This window comes from Nyctibius grandis, chromosome 2 (genome assembly GCF_013368605.1).
Source record: "Nyctibius grandis isolate bNycGra1 chromosome 2, bNycGra1.pri, whole genome shotgun sequence".
Lineage (NCBI taxonomy): Eukaryota > Metazoa > Chordata > Aves > Nyctibiiformes > Nyctibiidae > Nyctibius > Nyctibius grandis.
This window is the reverse complement of record NC_090659.1, coordinates 40,930,609-40,937,484: the sequence shown is the minus strand read 5'-3', so window position 1 is coordinate 40,937,484 and position 6,876 is coordinate 40,930,609. Positions and strand designations below refer to the sequence as shown.

Genomic DNA, 6,876 nt, shown 5'->3' with positions numbered 1-6,876 from the left:
GCAAAGGTATGATTTTTTTGTTCGTTTTTTTTTTTTCCTGTAGATTTTCATGGAGGAGCATACGTATGGTCATTGAAGCGGTCTTGTGAAGCTTTCCAGTACTTAGATTCAAATTAGTGCTGGTTGCAGTTCTCATAATTTTCTGTCAGAACGTACAATAATAACACTCATAATAAAAAGGAAAGGGAAAAGATATAGGATAATATCACACAGCTATGCAGCAGAGATGGTATTTGGCTTTTTTTTGTTGGTGGTGTTTTGTGTTTTTTTTTTTTCCTAAGTGCTTTAATAATTTATTCAGTGAATGTTGTGAGTCTGGGATTGATGAACAAAATATTGGCAACTACAGAGCTTGACCCCACTTCTGAATCACTCTGTCTCAGGAAGGAATACTTATTTTGTTCTCAAGTGACCATTTGGTACACCAAGTTAACATCTCTTGCCTGGTGTAATTGCAAGAGTGCCCTAAGGAAATGATGCTATACCTTTCCTAAACGATAACAGAGTGGGCATACGATACGTGAATGAGATTCTCTTAAGTCCACCCATGCTCACAGTATTAAAATGCCAAGTCAGGTTTGGACTTAATTACTTGCTCTTGTTTTTTTCTCTTAGTTGTGTAGTTATGGTCTTAGATAGTTAGTAAAGTTAGTGATGAAGATTTTATGGAAAAAAAACCTATTGTATTTCAGAAATTATGCTTGACTAATCTAAATCCAGTGTTACTAAGTGGGCAGGAGGCAAATGCTGGTTCACTCATCTCACAGGTTCTGAGATTGTAACTCCTCAAAGGATACTTCCTTCATATGCCCCAAGTCCCCCTGTCCAAATCTCCCAGCTGTGCTTAATCTGGAAGATCAGTGGATTACTCAGTTGCCTTTTTATTGGCAAAGATTAGTTTAAAAAGCCTCAAGGAGCCACCTTCTTGACCAAGCAAAGTTTGAAGCTGGCTTCAGAGAGGATCCTCCAGATGGAAGCAGATGGGTCACTGTTCCGGTGTCTTGGACACAAGGGACACTTCTTTTTTGAGTTAGTGATGTGTTGGGATAGCTGTTGAAATCAGGCTAGGAAAGGTTTCCCACCACCATTTTACATGCCTGCAAGCGATAGGGAGTTTGCTTCTGCTTGTGTGAATTCCAGGTCCTGACCGTTTTATTTTCTGTATTTTTGAAGGATAACAGCAAGATTGAAACTTTCTGTCACTTCTGGAAGTATAATTAATATAGGCCTAATGCTTTAACAGGGGGAAAAAAATCCCCAAACTAGATACCGGTGTTAATTGGATACTGAATCGTTTCAAATCATTCATTAGCCTGTAGATACATTGTTCCCAATCACCTGCAGTTTCATTTCAGTCAGAAAGAGATAAGATAATCTTTTTTTAATTAAGGTGATGTTATAAATTAGCCTGTCAATAAAGGGTATTAACATTTTCAGCAGTGCAGTTACAAGTGGATGGATTCGTAGCACTGATCTTCAGCCAAAAGAGAAAGATTGGATCCAGTGCTGAGTTGTTAAATACTAATGAATAATTTATTTAATGAATTTTGTCTTCCTCTGTTCATGGTGTGACTGGCAGAGTACCAGGCTTCTCCACTGTTCAGAATTACTCCTGTTTTTGGGACTTTATTGCTTCAATTTGCTACGTAGGTCACTGACTCCTTTGCTGTATTCTGGACTTAGGTATGTACCTTATCTGTTAACTTCCCTGATATGGCTGAGAACCGTTTTTGTATTATAGGTTTTGGTGGGAATGCGTATTGGTAATTAGTGTTTAAATTCAGTTTCTGTAGAAGCTTAGCACGTATTCTGCTGTAAACCTAATTGTGTAAATGATCATGAAAGTGAATGTGCAGTGGCTCAGACATCAAAGTGAATAAAATTTATGTTGAACTGCAGAAATATTTTATACTATATCTGGTTGGATTCAGGTTATTATTCTCTTTTACAAGATTAATAGGACTTTTGGAAGAAAAGTGAACTGTCTCCAAAAGCATTACTGGAAGAAAATTGGCTTTCAATGCACATCTAGTGTAAGGAAATATGTCATAAAATTCTTTCCAAGATTCATAAATGCTTGTACTAGAGGGGTCAAATCTGTAGGTCCAGCTGTTTGTTACTGAACTGTTGATTGCTGAAGCAGCTCTCTTTAGAAGGTGCTCTGCATGTGTAGTATCTTTTGACCAAATTTAAAACCAAAACAAACACTATGAAGTATTCTGGTGTACTGTGCTGTGCTGCACTGAAAACGAAATTCAGAGTCAGTGGAAGGGGGTGCTGTATTGGGATGGGGCTTTTGCTGGAAGTGTTGCTGAGATCTGAAGAGGTAATCCTGAGGCTTATATGGAGTTGGTGAGTGTCATCGCTGCTCTTGTTCATGGGCTACTGCTTCATTTTAAGCTCATGTGCCCCAGCTGCTGGCTTGCCGCATGCCCTGCAGTAATCTGGTTTGCAGGAAGACACTTGACATTTTATGAATTTGTTTTGTCCTTATTTTTCTCTTTGTCTGTCATCTTCTGACATTTGCACATGATTTAAAATTGTGATAGCACTGTCTTTATATCTTACTACATCATCTGCTGCTTGAAGGTTACCAAATCAGCTTCTGTTGGAAGAGATTTCGTTGTCTTTTTTCTCCTGCCCTCTAGTAGACAGTTAAGTTTGGAGGTTGCTACTGAGGTTGGAGGAGATGCTTTTCCTTTCTAAGTGTGAAAGAGAGAGGCACATGCAGGAGCTCGTGTATAGACTTGGACAGAGGCAGGAGAAAAACAGCTTTGGTGTTCATTGCTGGACCTCTGCTGGGAGCAGTTGTGGGACTGAGGTCAAAATATTCCAAGTGCAAATGTGGTTTGCTTCGTCCCTGAACACAGATTGTTTGGCTTACCTGGTCTGTCACAGACAATAGCTTTTAACTGGTCTTTAAAATCAATTGGTGCAATAATGTTTTATGGCATATTGACTTTTACTGAGAGTCTCTGTCCTGTAGGAAGCCAGGACCCAGGTCATGAACATACGCGCTTTGAGCAGTAGTCAATTATTTGATAGTTGGCTTTTTTCCTGCTAACTATTTCCATGACGTTATATGTGGTGTTACCCACAGGCATATTGGGATGCTGAAGTGGAATTTTTTTTAATTGCTATTTTTGATTGATTTGGGAGGGAATGGGGGAGCATGAGGATCTACTGGTGAAAAAACAAAACAAAACCAACCAAAAAAAAAAACCAAGCCAGAAGGATCTGAACAGTGTGATTCAGTTGCATTTATTCTCCCTTTGCAAAAATATAATAATTACTTTCTAATTCTTATTTCCTGTCTGAATAATTGCATTTTGTACTCAAATGTGTATTCTTCTGAATTATTCTTTTCTTAATGGACTTCCTGCTTAACTGCATTTCTTCTTCTGTGCCCTTCATAGGAACAGGAGATAAATGCAAACATTTATGTTACTTACTTTTTGTATATTCCCCCACAGTTCATACATTTCAGCAGAGCTTTGAGCTTCCACTTTGTTTTGCCTGGGTTCACTATAGGTGCCAAAGGCTGTTGATTCTCTGTCAGTTGGCAGTTTCACCTTTTTCAAGGAACACTAGGCAAATTCTGTGTTATTATATCATACTGTAGCAGTGAGGGCAGGAAAAGAACTAATATTGCTCAGGGACTTCCAAAGGATCTGTAGCCTCAAGGAAAATGTGGAGAAAATGTGGATTAAATAAAAGAAATATTTATTTTCTTTACATTTCTAGCAGTGCTGTGACTCACCAGGAGGCAAGAAAAGAAGTTGATTTTCCTTCAGGCTGTTGCAGAGGCTGCCTATACACTTTGCTTAGGTTGTCGAATGGGAAGTAGAAAATTAAAGGTTGACCGGTGCAGAGTTTCATCCTAAGTGGAGGATGCTGCTCTCAGCTCAAAAAAACAGAAGGCAGGTTGTCCTCTCGGGGAGATACGGGGGAAATACTTCGCTAACTTTTGTGCTCAGAAGGGAGCAAACCTGGTTGCCCAGTGCTGGGGTCGTCTGAACATCAGAAAATGCTTCACTTGAGAGAGAGGTCTTCTCTCCCTCTCTGGGAAAAAGATATTCTTATCAATTTATATTAGCACCATTTTAGCATCAGAAAAGAAACGGAGTTCATTGTTGGTTTTGGCACTTGCAGATATGAGTGCAAAACTATTTCTTAGCATCTGGCACGGTTTTGCATGCTGTGTGGGGAGGTAGCTGTGTGCTGGTCCGACGTCAGCCCCTCTCTCATTTGTCTGTTGCTATTGATGGGCCAAGTGTAGGAGTCTCAACTTCTTCTGATTTTATTTTTCAGGTGTTCAGCTTGTCTGGCCTACCTGTTAAGGATTTTAATCTTGAAAACCAAAATCTTTTCAGCAGGAAAGCTTGGGTGCACTTTGAACTGTGTGTGCCTAAATGCAGGTCTGTGGCTTTGGTGGATGGATGTGTTTTGGCCATTCACAAATGATTTAGCTGCCAGCCTGGAGTTACTAAATGAATGGAAATTCTCTGAAAGAGAGACAGAGTCAACAGGCAAGCACCTATTCTGAGCTTGCTTATTATGCCAGACAACAAAAATGTTGTGAAGCTGCATAACACTTGCATTGTGATTAGTTGCATCACTTATTTATGTTCTTCTAAATAAACACATTTAGATGGCTGACCATGACAAGCATTTCAAGAAGTAATGGTCTTTAAGCATCAGTGAAGACATAATTAAGCTGAATATTGAAAAGAGCTTCACAGCTGTGACTACAGTTAATCAATGAAATGGGTTCTCGGAAAAGCCAGTGATGTACCACATCAGCTTTCAGTCTTATGTTTTTGGGTCCGAGAAGAAAGTAATTAATACCCTACTGAAGGTATTGGAGACCAGCCTTCTGAACTGCGATGTGGACAGTAGCCCTGCATTAACCCACTGCCTCTGAAGCCTTTTGAGGAGCTGCTCTGCTGTAACCCTGTTGGGGACAGGGACGGGATGGGGCAGGTTAATTCACAAGGTGAGATGGTTTTATGTCATTTATAGGAAGAAGGATTGCTAATAGGAAGCTAGTGATGGTGTGTTCAGCAGTGACATAGTGCACAGTGGCATGGCAGTCATGATACAAATCCTTGGGCTCTTCCTTAATAAGAGGAAATGTAATTTTCCACAAGAAGAAATTTTATGCTACTGTGTTTTAGCTATGAATGCCTTGGTCTTCAGAGCATTCACTATGAGCCTATAATGTTTTAGCCATAGTTACATACCTTAATTGCTTGATCTCCTGGTTTTACAAACACTGGTCTTGTGGTAGCAAATTGATCAGACTCTGAGGTTTCACTTTCTGCATGGTGGTTAAGCTGATGGGCCAAGCCATGGACAGGCTGCTGTCATCTGAGCCAGTCTGCTAATTTGGGGTTGTTGGAAAGGGACAGGAGATAGCCAATGGTCATCCAATTGTAATCGCTTTGGCAGCACATATACTAAAGTTGGAACTATACAGAGAGGATTAGCATGGCCACTGCGCAAGGATGACACACAATTTCATGAACTGTTCCATGTTTTAGGGAAGTGGTCATGGCCCAAGCCTGTCGGAGTTCAAGGAGCATCTGGATGGTGCTCTTAGTCATATGGTTTAGTGTTAGGTAGTCCTGTGATGAGCAGGGAGTTGGACTCGATGATCCTTATGGGTCCCTTCCAACCCGAGATACTCTATGATTCTTATGAACAGCAGGGAAAGGGAAAAGAGAAAATAGTCAAGTTGGCAGAGGGTGAAGTACAAGGAAACCACAATGTAAAATGGAAAAGAAGAAATCACATAGCAAAAGGAGAGGTTGGAAAGACTAACAGAAGTGATGGAGAAAAACATTAAATAAAGAAGGAAATTAAAGGTGAAGAGGAAGGCAAATAAGTGAAAATCGGAGAACTAAATTGGGAGAAAAAGAGGGGAAGAAGGTAGTGATTTAATTATGGTACACTCTATTAAAAAACAAATTAAAGTAGCAGTGATAAGAGCATCTAGCTATAACAGCTGTACGAACATGCAAAACCCACTATTGAGAAAATGTCTAATATGCATATTAGCAGATGCTTCACTTGGGATGATGTAAGCCGTAGGCTTACTGTGTCTTATTCACTGGCCCTTCCTTTTTAAAGATAGCTTGGGAACAGTGGTCTGTCAAGGTGAGGAAGATGGACTTTGAAATCCTCTCTCCCATTCTATATTAATACTGATGTACAGGTAAGCTGGTAGTCCAGAGTGGTAATGAACCTTTACCATTAGATGCAAGGTGGATGCTAAATAAATCTCTGTGCTTAAATCCCTTTGAGTGGCTTGATGCACCCACTCCTCCCAAGTGGGACTTTTATAACCGCTTTTGTTTAGATAGAAATTTTGGCTGTTATTTTTTTCCAGACTCCAAAGCCTGACATTATTAGGCTTTCCTTCAGAAAGATGAAGACCAGAAAAACTTGAGTTACGAATAAGAAAGGTTACATTTTGCTATGTAAACTATGCATGCAGTTAAAAAAAAGAAAGAAAAAAAAAAAAAAGTGGCCAGAGGGAGAAAAGCCATGTTTCTGGATACTCATGGTCAAGTGGAAAATCATGACCTGTTTGAATTATCGTAGCTCCACTGTTGGCATCTTTATGAATGAGGAACATAGGAAACAAGTCTGTTGTATCTTTTGCTTTTCAGTTGATTTATAACTACTTGCACCCAACTTCTCATCTCTGTTGGACTCTTACCTTGGGTAAAGTGAAGAAATAGAGTGAATGTATTATTGTCTTGAAGAATTACAAAGCTTCCAAAGAAGTGTGTGATTTGGATAGGTATGTAGTGGTAGAGTAACTTCCTCTCTGACCAGTCCTATTTATTGCTAGGAAAAAGCATTTGAAAG

General features: G+C 39.6%; 1 non-coding gene across 1 annotated transcript; it reads left to right on the top strand.

Annotated features, from left to right (window-relative positions):
• The first annotated feature begins 5,435 nt into the window (after positions 1 to 5,435).
• LOC137660684 (U6 spliceosomal RNA) lies at positions 5,436 to 5,542 on the top strand. The gene has a single exon (XR_011047748.1). It is a non-coding gene; the product is annotated as a U6 spliceosomal RNA (small nuclear RNA).
• Positions 5,543 to 6,876: the final 1,334 nt, after the last annotated feature.